Here is a 14,971-nt window from a genome sequence, read left to right on the forward strand (position 1 = left end):
TGAATAAGAAATTGTGGCTACGGTGTGGTGTGAGGGACATAATTCATCCTTAGCTGACAGCGACAGATCCCTCTCACTAGTAGGCCTATCAAAAGCTGTAGCTACAATCTCCTCCTCAGTTATCTGTAGGTGTGACAGCTGTCTTCTCTGGGATCGACTTGGTCGCTGTAGGAACAGTCTCAGCAACAGCCTTGGCAACGGTAGTCGTGGTAACGTCGTTGGTAACCTTTGACCTGTCTGAGAAAGGAACTGAAGAAGATCCAGAACATCAGAGAGTGTTCCGGAATCCCTTACCGGAGGAGGAGTGGAATATAGAAAACTATAGAGAGAGGAACGTGGGTCCTGCAAATTGTTAGTCCATTTTGGGACTATAATTGATGTGACAACAACCTATCCCACATAGGCCGTTTTTTAACCAGAAAAGTTGTTTTTATTCTACTTTTCAAATAAAACTAAATAAAATTAAATGTTATTGTTCACATACACATACAGTTGAAGTCGGAAGTTTACATGCACTTAGGTTGGAGTCATTAAAACTCGTTTTTTCAACCACTCCACAAATTTCTTCTTAACAAACTATAGTTTTGGCAAGTCGGTTAGGACATCTACTTTGTGCGTGACTCAAGTCATTTTTCCAGTAATTGTTTACAGACAGATAATTGCACTTATAATTCACTGTTTCACAATTCCAGTGGCTCAGAAGTTTACATACACTAAAGTTGACTGTGCCTTTACATAGCTTGGAAAATTCCAGAAAATGATGTCATGGCTTTAGAAGCATCTGATAGGCTAACTGACATCATTTGAGTCAATTGGAGGTATACCTGTGGATGTATTTCAAGGCCTACCTTCAAACTCAGTGCCTCTTTGCTTGACATCATTGGAAAATCTAAAGAAATCAGCCAAGACCTCAGAAAAAAAATTGTAGACCTCCACAAGTCTGGTTCATCCTTGGGAGCAATTTCCAAACACCTGAAGGTACCACGTTCATCTGTACAAACAATAGTATGCAAGTATAAACACCATGGGACCACGCAGCCGTCATACCACTCAGGAAGGAGACACGTTCTGTCTCCTAGAGATTAACGTACTATGGTGCGAAAAGTGCAAATCAATCCCAGAACAATAGCAAAAGACCTTGTGAAGATGCTGGAGGAAACAGGTACAAAAGTATCTATATCCACAGTAAAACAAGTCCTATATCGAAAAAACCTGAAAGGCCGCTCAGCAAGGAAGAAACCACTGCTATATATATTGAAGCAACATCTCAAGACATCAATCAGGAAGTTAAAGCTTGGTCGCAAATGGGTCTTCCAAATGGACAATGACCTCCAAGCATACTTCCAAAGTTGTGGCAAAATGGCTTAAGGACAACAAAGTCAAGGTATTGGAGTGGTCATCACAAAGCCCTGACCTCAATCCTGTTGAACATTTGTGGGCAGAACTGAAAAAGTGTGTGCGAGCTAGGAGGCCTACAAACCTGACTCAGTTACACCAGCTCTGTCAGGAGGAATGGACCAAAGTTCACCCAACTTATTGTGGGAAGCTTGTGGAAGGCTACCCGAAACATTTGACCCAAGTTAAACAATTTAAAGGCAATGCTACCAAGTACTAATTGCATGTATGTAAACTTCTGACCCACTGGGAATGTGATGAAATAAATAAAAGCTGAAATAAATCATTCTCTCTACTATGATTCTGACATTTCACATTCTTAAAATAAAGTGGTGATCCTAACTGACCTAAGACAGGGAATTTTTTACCAGGATTAAATGTCAGGAATTGTGAAAAACTGAGTTTAAATATATTTGGCTAAGGTGTATGTAAACTTCTGACTTCAACTGTATTTAGCAGATGTTATTGGTCACATACACATATTTAGCAGATGTTATTACAGGGTGTAGCATAATGCTTGTGTTCCTAGCTCCAACAGTTAGAGTAGCATCTAACAATTCACAACAATACACACAAATCTAAAAGTAAAAGAATGGAATTAAGAAATATATAAATATTAGGACGAGCAATGTCGGAGTGGCATTGACTAAAATACAGTAGAATAGAATACAGTTAACAGTACCACACCTACTGATTCAAGGGTTTTTCTTAATTTTTTTCTATTTTCTACATTGTAGAATAATAGTGAAGACATCAAAACTATGAAATAACACATATGGAATCATTTAGTAACCAAAAATGTGTTAAACAAATCAAAATATATTTTACATTCTTCAAAGTAGCCACCCTTTGCCTTGATGACAGCTTTGCACACTCTTGGCATTCTTGCACTCCAACTGTCACGTCCTGACCAGTAAAAGGGGTTATTTATTATTGTAGTTTGGTCAGGGGGTGTTTGTTTTGTGTGTTTAGGGGTTTTTGTTCTATGTTTTCTATTTCTATGTGGGTTTTCTAGTTTTTCTATTTCTATGTTAGTTTTGGGAACGACCTCCAATTAGAAGCAGCTGGTTGTCATTGCTTCTAATTGGAAGCCATATTTAAGTGGGTTTATTTTCTCTTGTGGTTGTTCCATGTACCTTACAGGACTGTTTTTATATGACACCAACTCATCTCATTTGGGTTGAGGTCGGATGATTGTGGAGGCCAGGTCATCTGATGCAGCACTCAATCACTCTCCTTCTTGGTCAAATAGCCCTTATAGAGCCTGGAGGTGTGTTGGGTCATTTTCCTGTTGAAAAACAAATGATAGTCCCACTAAGAGCAAACCAGATGGGATGGTGTATCGCTGCAGAATGCTGTTGTAGCCATGCTGGTTAAGTGTGCCTTGAATTCTAAATAAATCACAGGCAGTGTCACCAGCAAAGCACCCCCACACCTCCTCCTTCATGCTTTACGGTGGGAACCACACATGCAGAGATAATCCGTTCACCTACCCTGCGTCTCACAAAGACACGGTGGTTGGAGCCAAAAATCTCAAATTTGGACTCATCAAACCAAAGGACAGATTTCCACCGGTCTAATATCCATTGCTTGTGTTTCTTGGCCCAAGCAAGTCTGTTCTTCTTAATGGTGTCCTTTAGTAGTGGTTTCTTTGCAGCAATTCGACCATGAAGGCCTGATTCCCACAGTCTCCTCTGAACAGTTGATGTTGAGATGTGTCTGTTACTTGAACTCTGTGAAGCATTTATTTGGGCTGCAATTTCTGAAGCTGGTAACTCAAATGAACTTCTTCTCTGCAGCAGAGGTAACTCTGGGTCTTCCTTTCCTGTGGCGGTCCTAATGAGAGACAGTTACATCAAAGCGCTTGATGGTTTTTGCAACTGCACTAGAAGAAACTTTCAACGTTCTTGAACATTTTCCGGATTGACTGACCTTCATGTCTTAAGGTAATGATGGACTGTTCTTTCTCTTTGCTTATTTGAGCTGTTCTTGCCATAATATGGACGTGGTCTTTTACCAAATAGGGTAAAATTCTGTATACCATCCCTACCTTGTCACAACACAACTGATTGTCTCAAATGCAATAAGGAAAGAAATTCCACAAATTAACATTTAACAAGGCACACCTGTTAATTGAAATGCATTCCAGGTGACTATCTCATGAAGCACACCTGTTAATTGAAAGGCTGGTAATCATTTACTCTATTTATCTCACATTACATTCAAACCAGTACTCTGATATCAAATATGAACACACTTACTTTGTCTATTCTGTTTCGTCTATGCTCATGGAGGTTGTCTATGCTCATGGAGGTTGTCTATGCTCATGGAGGTTGTCTGGGTCTGTGTAATTAGAGGGAAATATGTGTAAGAAGTGCAGTTCAGTTTCCACATTTGTTTGTGGGCAGTGTTGCACATAGCCTGTCTTCTCTTGAGAGTCAGGTCTGCCTACGGCGGCCTCTCAGTAGCAAGGCTATGCTCACTGAGTCTATACATAGTCAAAGCTTTCTTTAAGTTTGGGTCAGTCACAGTGGTCAGGTATTCAGTGGTCAGGTATCTTTTTTTCTTCTCATGATTTGGTTGGGTCTCATATTTTTTTTTTGCTGTCCTGGGGCTTTGTTGTGGTCTGTTTGTGTTGTCTCTATAGACCAGCAGTAGTTGACCTGTGACTGGTTCATTTGGAATACTTCTATCCTAGTGGCCACACAGGGAACTGCCTGATCATCTCACAGCTGGGTGTGAGAAAACCATCTGCCAAATCTGAAACGATCCAATGAATTACTCATTCAGTGAGAGAGTTGTTGTCTCCTAACTGTTGCTGATACAAACGAATCCAAGAAAATGTCTTCTTCCTAGGCGTGGGTGATCCCATGACAGTTGGTAGACATTATTGTTGTGACGATGTTTTTTTTCAGTTTATTTTCAAAAGTGAACGGGGGTGGGGGGGACAGAAGAAGCTTATGGTGAGACAGAATCAAGAGGATCATTGATTTAAATGTAAGTTCTGAATTAAAACTTGTCTCCAGGACATCACTGATTCAGACTGCTCGGATGGATCTCCCTTTCTCATCGTCTCTACTTTTGCATATTTTTGATATTGAATGTTATCAGATCTTTAACCAAAACCTAATATTAAATAAAGTGAACCTGAGGGAACAAATAACACAATTTCATACTTATTTCATTTATTTCATCAACAACATTACGCTACACCCAATGCCCCTGTGTGAAAAAGTAATTGCCCCCTTTTACACTCAATAACTGGTTGTGTCACCTTTAGCTGCAACGACTCCAACCAAACACTTCCTGTAGTTGTTGATGAGTCTCTCACGTCACTGTAGAGGAATTTTGACCCCACTCTTCCATGCAGAACTGCTGTAACTCAGCAACATTTGAGGGTTTTGTAAGCATGAACTGCTTGTTTCAAGAAGTCCTGCCACAAAATCTCAATTGGGATTAGGTCTGGACTTTGACTAGGCCATTCCAAAATGTTACATTTGTTGCTTTTTAGACATTTTCATGTAGACTTGATTGTGTGTTTTGGATCGTTGTCTTGCTGCATGACACAGCTGTGCTTCAGCTCACAGACGGATGGGCCTGAAAGTCTCCTGTAGAATTCTCCTTATACAGAGCAGAATTCATGGTTCCTTCTATTAAGGCAAGTCGTCCAGGTCCTGAGGCGGCAAAGCATCCCCAAACCATCACACTACCACCACCATGCTGGACCGTTGGTATAATGTTCTTACTGTGGAATGCAGTGTTTGGTTTTCGCCAGGCATAATGGGACCCATGTCTTCCAAAATGTTATACTTTTGAATCATCCGTCTACAGAACATTCTTCCGAGAGTCTTGATGACCATCCAGGTGCTTTTTGGAAAACTGGAGCTAACGTTTTGTACGAGATGGGTCCCATTATGTCTGGAGTGTATGATAACTCCTCATCAGTCTTTTCAAAACGGTCAAATGTACAGTTTTATACTCAAACGGCATGAGAATGTAAAGTTGTGAAAATACTAATTCATACATTTGTCCTGGATAACAATTCATGTTGTTATTTGCTAATTATCAAATAACAAAACATGAAGAGGTCTTAAACATTTTTTGATATTGATGAAGACAGTTCAAAGATCCGTAAGGTATTTATCCATATTCTTCAAAATCTAAAGAAATTAGGCATTATTTCTTCATTCATGGAAAAAAATACAGGCGATGACTGCTAATGTTAGCAGTAGCACTCATATAAAGACTTGTTTAAAAACCTTCAGCCCAAGGCTCAATGCGAACCACCAGTCGTCCATTATGCTAATGTCCTGACCTGGGTCTTTATATTCAGATGATGATACATGGAAGGTTGTTCAGCTGAATTAAATCTCCGTACAGTTGGGTTAGATGATATGATTGACAGTTGACAGTTCAGTTGGCATTAGTATGTAATTCGTGTCCTGATTGACTGTGGTTACGATTGGCCAACTGGTGGGTAATGTAGTATGTTCTGTATGTTTTTCTACAGAGAGACAGAGACAGCAAACGATAACAAGCAATAATGAGAGTTCATGAATGCATAATTAAGTTCTCAAATGCTATAAAATTAAGAAATTGCAATATGAATACAATTATTAAACATATCAATATGCAAAAAGCAAACACATGAATAAGCTATGCACATTTAGCAACAAGATAACAATATGAATGCCAGAAGTGGGATGCAATAACATGTGATAGTCCAGCACTAGATCAGGTTACAATAACAGTGGCTATGGCTATATAGTGTAGCATATAGACTACCACAGTATGACTCATATATATATATATATATAAAAAACATGTGGTAGTCCAGCACTAGAGCAGGTTACAATAACAGTGTAGCCCAGTGGTCACCAACCTTACAATGGAAAGCTATGGGTCCTATGCAATTCCAGCTCCCATATTGCAATTCCTATGGCTTCCACTAGTCTTTGTTCAAGGTTGCAGGCTTGTTTCTTCCAAAACGAGGAAGAATTTTGGTACTGGGAGTTACAGTTGGAAATCAGTCTGTGGGCGTGCGACGAAGAGGACACGCACTTGCTAATTTTACTTTTCTATTGAACATACTTCTTTCCGTATGAAATATTATAGTTTATTTGCATTTTATGGTACCTGAGGATTGAATAGAAACGTAGTTTGACTTGTTTTAAAGTTTAGCTGTAGCTTTTTGGATTCCTTCGTCTGCATGTTGAACTGAAATCGATGGCGCCAACTAAACAGATTTTTGGGATATAAAGAATGATTTTATCAAACAAAACGACCATGTTGTAGCTGGGACCCTTTGGATTGCAAATCAGAGGAATATTTTCAGAAAGTAAGTGATTATTTAATCGCTATTTGTTATTTTATGAAGCCTGTGCTGGTTGAAAAATATGTTGATGTGGGGCGCCGTCCTAAAACATTTGCATGGCATGCTTTCGCTGTAAACGCCTATTGTAAATCGGACAATGCAGTCGGGACACCTAGCCCTAAGAAGATTTAACTAGGAAAGTCAGTTGATAAAATGCAGGGCTATCGATACTTGGCTACTCATTCATTGCAGCTGCAGCCCAAGCGGAAGTATGGAGAAGAGCGTTTTGTAATAATGTTGAATATAAAGAGTTGACAGTGCTGAACATAAACTTAAACATGAACTTACTCATAAAAATAGCAGCTCTTTGCTGTATTCGTTGACAGTCTCTCTGTGGTCATGGTTTTTAAAAGTTATTAAATCTGACGTAGGCTAGTAGTCTATTAAACTTGGCTGTGGCCAGTGTCATGGAAGCTCTGAAGCCACAGTGACATGAGCTATCTGATTGGGCAGTGCAGTAGGCACACTGGATTTAGTCACAGATTTTCCGGTACGCGGATAAGCGGAGTTTGTCTCATGGGAACACTTTGCTTACCCGGTGCGCAGGACTTTTGAATCGGCACCAACTCAACACAATTTAAAAAAAATGAGAGCAAGCCTTTATCGTTCGTTGGCTTTCGTACAGAAATATTTGGTGATTGACTAAGAATGCCTTGAAGATCGACCAGTCGATCGCGATCGACCGGTTGGCGACCACTGGTGTAGCATATAGAGTACCACAGTATGAGTCATAAATAACATGTGTTAGTCCAGCACTAAAGCAGGTTACAATAACAGTGGCTATATAGTGTAGCATATAGACTACCACAGTATGAGATATATATATAACATGTGGTAGTCCAGCACTAAAGCAGGTTACAATAACAGTGGCTATATAGTGTAGCATATAGACTACCACAGTATGAGTCATACATTATATAACATGGAACAAGCATCATTCAACAGATACAGCTCATGAAGATAGAAGGCTTTCCAGCCTTCTATCTTTCTACAATTTGCATAGAAAACATTTACATTTTAGTCATTTAGCAGACGCTCTTATCCAGAGCGATTTACAGTAGTGAATGCATACATTTCATACATTTTTTTTTTCCCCCCGTACTGGTCCCCCGTGGGAATCGAACCCACAACCCTGGCGTTGCAAACACCATGCTCTACCAACTGAGCCACACGGGACCAAAACAAGTGCGGGAAATGTGCAAACAATGATGTGTCAAATACCCTCTACATGTAGCATCAAGAAAACTGATCAATGAATCAAAATGGCTGTTTGACTCCGACTATTAGCATTAACAGCCGATACGCTACACAAAACAAATGTTTTTAATTCAGTGAATTTTCTGTTCCCCTTCTCAACGTGATAACATTCTGTACTTACATTTTAATTTTGTTCTAAACATTTGTCTTCTGACATGGGGGCCCATGTTCCTTACATGGTGCACGGTGATGTGGTTGAGTGGGTAGAATTCCAAAGAAATTTTCAATTTTATTGCCTAACAGTCAGGGGTTCAATTCAGTCTTCTACCTGTCCAACTTTCACTCTTTCTATGTCCCCTCTTGTTTCTAATCTGACCCCTGTTTCTAATCTGTCTCCTTTTGTTTCTAATCTGTCTCCTCCTGTTTCTAATCTGTCTCCTCTTGTTTCTAATCTGTTTCTAATCTGTTTCTAATCTGTCTCCTCCTGTTTCTAATCTGTCTCCTTCTGTTTCTAATCTGTTTCTAATCCGTCTCCTCTTGTTTCTAATCTGTTTCTAATCTGTCTCCTGCTGTTTCTAATCTGTTTCTAATCTGTCTCCTGCTGTTTCTAATCTGTTTCTAATCTGTTTCCTGCTGTTTCTAATCTGTCTCCTGCTGTTTCTAATCTGTCTCCTGCTGTTTCTAATCTGTTTCCTGTTTCTAATCTGACTCCTCCTGTTTCTAATCTGTCTCCTCCTGTTTCTAATCTGTCTCCTCCTGTTTCTAATCTGTCTCCACCTGTTTCTAATCTGACTCCTGTTTCTAATCTGACTCCTGTTTAAAATCGGTCTCCTTCTGTTTCTAATCTGTTTCTAATCTGTCTCCACCTGTTTCTAATCTGACTCCTCCTGTTTCTAATCTGTTTCTAATTTGTTTCCTGCTGTTTCTAATCTGTCTCCTCTTGTTTCTAATCTGTTTCTAATCTGTCTCCTGCTGTTTCTAATCTGTTTCTAATCTGTCTCCTGCTGTTTCTAATCTGTTTCTAATCTGTCTCCTGCTGTTTCTAATCTGTCTCCTCCTGTTTCTAATCTGTCTCCTCCTGTTTCTAATCTGTCTCCTCCTGTTTCTAATCTGTCTCCTCCTGTTTCTAATCTGTCTCCTGTTTCTAATCTGTCTCCTGTTTCTAATCTGTCTCCTTCTGTTTCTAATCTGTTTCTAATCTGTCTCCTGCTGTTTATAATCTGTCTCCTCCTGTTTCTAATCTGTCGACTCCTGTTTCTAATCTGTCGACTCCTGTTTCTAATCTGTCGACTCCTGTTTCTAATCTGTCGACTCCTGTTTCTAATCTGTCGACTCCTGTTTCTAATCTGTCGACTCCTGTTTAAAAATCGGTCTCCACCTGTTTCTAATCTGACTCCTACTGTTTCTAATCTGACTCCTCCTGTTTCTAATCTGACTCCTGCTGTTTCTAATCGGTCTCCTCCGGTTTCTAATCGGTCTCCTCCGGTTTCTAATCGGTCTCCTCCGGTTTCTAATCGGTCTCCTCCGGTTTCTAATCGGTCTCCTCCGGTTTCTAATCGGTCTCCTCCGGTTTCTAATCTGTCTCCTCCTGTTTCTAATCTGTCTCCTCCTGTTTCTAATCTGTCTCCTCCTGTTTCTAATCTCCCATCCTGTTTCTAATCTGTCTCTAATCTGTCTCCTCCTGTTTCTAATCTGTTTAAAATCCATCTCCTGTTTCTAATCTGTCTCCTCCGGTTTCTAATCTGTCTCCTCCGGTTTCTAATCTGTCTCCTCCGGTTTCTAATCTGTCTCCTCCGGTTTCTAATCTGTCTCCTCTTGTTTCTAATCTGTCTCTAATCTGACTCCTGTTTCTAATCTGTCTCCTTCTGTTTCTAATCTGTTTCTAATCTGTCTCCTCCTGTTTCTAATCTGTCTCCTGCTGTTTCTAATCTGTCTCCTGCTGTTTCTAATCTGTCTCCTGCTGTTTCTAATCTGTCTCCTGCTGTTTCTAATCTGTCTCCTCTTGTTTCTAATCTGTCTCTAATCTGACTCCTGTTTCTAATCTGTCTCCTTCTGTTTCTAATCTGTCTCCTTCTGTTTCTAATCTGTCTCCTGCTGTTTCTAATCTGTCTCCTGCTGTTTCTAATCTGTCTCCTGCTGTTTCTAATCTGTCTCCTGCTGTTTCTAATCTGTCTCCTGCTGTTTCTAATCTGTCTCCTGTTTCTAATCTGACTCCTGTTTCTAATCTGTCTCCTTCTGTTTCTAATCTGTTTCTAATCCGACTCCTGCTGTTTCTAATCTGTCTCTAATCTGTCTCCTCCTGTTTCTAATCTGTCTCCTGCTGTTTCTAATCTGTCCTCTCTTGTTTCTAATCTGTCTCTAATCTGACTCCTGTTTCTAATCTGTCTCCTTCTGTTTCTAATCTGTTTCTAATCTGTCTCCTCCTGTTTCTAATCTGTCTCCTGCTGTTTCTAATCTGTCTCCTGCTGTTTCTAATCTGTCTCCTGCTGTTTCTAATCTGTCTCCTGCTGTTTCTAATCTGAATCCTGTTTCTAATCTGTCTCCTTCTGTTTCTAATCTGTTTCTAATCTGTTTCTAATCTGTCTCTAATCTGTCTCTAATCTGTCTCTAATCTGTCTCCTGCTGTTTCTAATCTGACTCCTGCTGTTTCTAATCTGACTCCTGCTGTTTCTAATCTGACTCCTGCTGTTTCTAATCTGACTCCTGTTTCTAATCTGTCTCCTTCTGTTTCTAACCTGTTTCTAATCTGTCTCCACCTGTTTCTAATCTGTCTCCTGCTGTTTCTAATCTGACTCCTGCTGTTTCTAATCTGACTCCTGCTGTTTCTAATCTGTTTCTAATCTGTCTCCACCTGTTTCTAATCTGACTCCTGCTGTTTCTAATCTGACTCCTGCTGTTTCTAATCTGACTCCTGCTGTTTCTAATCTGACTCCTGCTGTTTCTAATCTGACTCCTGCTGTTTCTAATCTGACTCCTGCTGTTTCTAATCTGTCGTCTCCTGCTGTTTCTAATCTGTCGTCTCCTGCTGTTTCTAATCTGTCGTCTCCTGCTGTTTCTAATCTGTCGTCTCCTGTTTCTAATCTGTCTCCTCCTGTTTCTAATCTGTCTCCTCCTGTTTCTAATCTGTCTCCTCCTGTTTCTAATCTGTCGTCTCCTGTTTCTAATCTGTCTCCTCCTGTTTCTAATCTGTCTCCTCCTGTTTCTAATCTGTCGTCTCCTGTTTCTAATCTGTCTCCTCCTGTTTCTAATCTGACTCCTGTTTCTAATCTGTCTCCTTCTGTTTCTAATCTGTTTCTAATCCGACTCCTGCTGTTTCTAATCTGTCTCTAATCTGTCTCCTCCTGTTTCTAATCTGTCTCCTGCTGTTTCTAATCTGTCTCCTCTTGTTTCTAATCTGTCTCTAATCTGACTCCTGTTTCTAATCTGTCTCCTTCTGTTTCTAATCTGTTTCTAATCTGTCTCCTCCTGTTTCTAATCTGTCTCCTGCTGTTTCTAATCTGTCTCCTGCTGTTTCTAATCTGTCTCCTGCTGTTTCTAATCTGTCTCCTGCTGTTTCTAATCTGAATCCTGTTTCTAATCTGACTCCTGTTTCTAATCTGTCTCCTTCTGTTTCTAATCTGTTTCTAATCTGTTTCTAATCTGTCTCTAATCTGTCTCCTGCTGTTTCTAATCTGACTCCTGCTGTTTCTAATCTGACTCCTGCTGTTTCTAATCTGACTCCTGCTGTTTCTAATCTGACTCCTGTTTCTAATCTGTCTCCTTCTGTTTCTAACCTGTTTCTAATCTGTCTCCACCTGTTTCTAATCTGTCTCCTGCTGTTTCTAATCTGACTCCTGCTGTTTCTAATCTGACTCCTGCTGTTTCTAATCTGTTTCTAATCTGTCTCCACCTGTTTCTAATCTGACTCCTGCTGTTTCTAATCTGACTCCTGCTGTTTCTAATCTGACTCCTGCTGTTTCTAATCTGACTCCTGCTGTTTCTAATCTGACTCCTGCTGTTTCTAATCTGTCTCCTGCTGTTTCTAATCTGTCGTCTCCTGCTGTTTCTAATCTGTCGTCTCCTGCTGTTTCTAATCTGTCGTCTCCTGCTGTTTCTAATCTGTCGTCTCCTGTTTCTAATCTGTCTCCTCCTGTTTCTAATCTGTCTCCTCCTGTTTCTAATCTGTCTCCTCCTGTTTCTAATCTGTCGTCTCCTGTTTCTAATCTGTCTCCTCCTGTTTCTAATCTGTCTCCTCCTGTTTCTAATCTGTCGTCTCCTGTTTCTAATCTGTCTCCTCCTGTTTCTAATCTGACTCCTCCTGTTTCTAATCTGACTCCTGCTGTTTCTAATCTGTCTCCTCCTGTTTCTAATCTGACTCCTCCTGTTTCTAATCTGACTCCTGCTGTTTCTAATCTGTTTCTAATCTGTCTCCTGCTGTTTCTAATCTGTCTCCTGCTGTTTCTAATCTGACTCCTGCTGTTTCTAATCTGACTCCTGCTGTTTCTAATCTGTTTCTAATCTGTCTCCTGCTGTTTCTAATCTGTCTCCTGCTGTTTCTAATCTGACTCCTGCTGTTTCTAATCTGACTCCTGCTGTTTCTAATCTGTCTCCTGCTGTTTCTAATCTGTCTCCTGCTGTTTCTAATCTGTTTCTAATCTGTCTCCTCCTGTTTCTAATCTGTCTCCTCCTGTTTCTAATCTGTCTCCTCCTGTTTCTAATCTCTCATCCTGTTTCTAATCTGTCTCTAATCTGTCTCCTCCTGTTTCTAATCTGTTTAAAATCCATCTCCTGTTTCTAATCTGTCTCCTCCGGTTTCTAATCTGTCTCCTCCGGTTTCTAATCGGTCTCCTCTTGTTTCTAATCTGTCTCCTCTTGTTTCTAATCTGTCTCCTCTTGTTTCTAATCTGTCTCTAATCTGACTCCTGTTTCTAATCTGTCTCCTTCTGTTTCTAATCTGTTTCTAATCTGTCTCCTGCTGTTTCTAATCTGTCTCCTGCTGTTTCTAATCTGTCTCCTGCTGTTTCTAATCTGTCTCCTGCTGTTTCTAATCTGTCTCCTGCTGTTTCTAATCTGTCTCCTCTTGTTTCTAATCTGTCTCTAATCTGACTCCTGTTTCTAATCTGTCTCCTTCTGTTTCTAATCTGTTTCTAATCTGTCTCCTCCTGTTTCTAATCTGTCTCCTGCTGTTTCTAATCTGTCTCCTGCTGTTTCTAATCTGTCTCCTGCTGTTTCTAATCTGTCTCCTGCTGTTTCTAATCTGTCTCCTGCTGTTTCTAATCTGTCTCCTGCTGTTTCTAATCTGTCTCCTGCTGTTTCTAATCTGTCTCCTGCTGTTTCTAATCTGACTCCTGTTTCTAATCTGACTCCTGTTTCTAATCTGTCTCCTTCTGTTTCTAATCTGTCTCCTTCTGTTTCTAATCTGTTTCTAATCTGTCTCTAATCTGTCTCCTGCTTTTTCTAATCTGTCTCCTGCTGTTTCTAATCTGACTCCTGCTGTTTCTAATCTGACTCCTGGTGTTTCTAATCTGACTCCTGGTGTTTCTAATCTGACTCCTGGTGTTTCTAATCTGACTCCTGGTGTTTCTAATCTGACTCCTGCTGTTTCTAATCTGACTCCTTCTGTTTCTAACCTGTTTCTAATCTGTCTCCACCTGTTTCTAATCTGTCTCCTGCTGTTTCTAATCTGACTCCTGCTGTTTCTAATCTGACTCCTGCTGTTTCTAATCTGACTCCTGCTGTTTCTAATCTGACTCCTGCTGTTTCTAATCTGACTCCTGCTGTTTCTAATCTGACTCCTGCTGTTTCTAATCTGACTCCTGCTGTTTCTAATCTGACTCCTGCTGTTTCTAATCTGTCGTCTCCTGCTGTTTCTAATCTGTCGTCTCCTGCTGTTTCTAATCTGTCGTCTCCTGCTGTTTCTAATCTGTCGTCTCCTGATTCTAATCTGTCTTCTCCTGTTTCTAATCTGTCTCCTCCTGTTTCTAATCTGTCTCCTCCTGTTTCTAATCTGTCTCCTCCTGTTTCTAATCTGTCTCCTCCTGTTTCTAATCTGACTCCTCCTGTTTCTAATCTGACTCCTCCTGTTTCTAATCTGACTCCTCCTGTTTCTAATCTGACTCCTGCTGTTTCTAATCGGTCTCCTTCTGTTTGTAATCTGTTTCTAATCTGTCTCCTCCTGTCTCTAATCTGTCTCCTCCTGTTTCCAATCTGTTTCTAATCTGTCTCCTCTTGTTTCTAATCTGTCTCCTCCTGTTTCTAATCTGTCTCTAATCTGTCTCCTCCTGTTTCTAATCTGTTTAAAATCCATCTCCTGTTTCAAATCTATTTCCTCCTGTTTCAAATCTATTTCCTCCTGTTTCTAATCTGACGCCTGTTTCTAATCTGTCTCCTCCTGTTTCTAATCTGTCTCCTCCTGTTTCTAATCTGTTTAAAATCTGTCTCCTCCTGTTTCTAATCTGTCTCTCCTGTTTCTAGTCTGATTCCTTCTGTTTAAAATCCATCTCCTCCTGTTTCTAATCTGTCTCCTTCTGTTTCCAGTCTAACTCCTTCTGTTTCTAATCTGTCTCCTCCTGTTTCTAATCTGCCTCAACATGTGCTCATTGTAACAAGATCGGTTCAGCACAACAGTCTAGCCCTGAAGACTGGCTGAGTGTATTAAGGCAGTCATTTGACAAGCAGGTGACCTGGCCTCACATCCACCTACTCACATGAATACCAGTGATGAAGGCTCACTTTATACACGTTACCTCACGTTACCATTGCTACAATGTACATAGCCCTAAACATTTTGATTGTATCATTATTTCTGATCTCATAATGAGCCTGGTAACTGTAGCCTATAATTAGTGCCTAAGCCTACCCTAGGAAAAGGTATTTAATTCCCAGTGGCTTCTTTAAAATGTTCATCAAAATATTGACTGAAATCATCATCAATCAATATTTATGCTATAAACATTTGCAATTTAAAACCATTTGATCGTATGAGAGACACAGTCTGCCAAAACATTATGTGTTTGGGATGCTGCC

The sequence above is a fragment of the Salmo salar genome, chromosome 13, assembly GCF_965601325.2.
Source record: "Salmo salar chromosome 13, fSalSal1, whole genome shotgun sequence".
Lineage (NCBI taxonomy): Eukaryota > Metazoa > Chordata > Actinopteri > Salmoniformes > Salmonidae > Salmo > Salmo salar.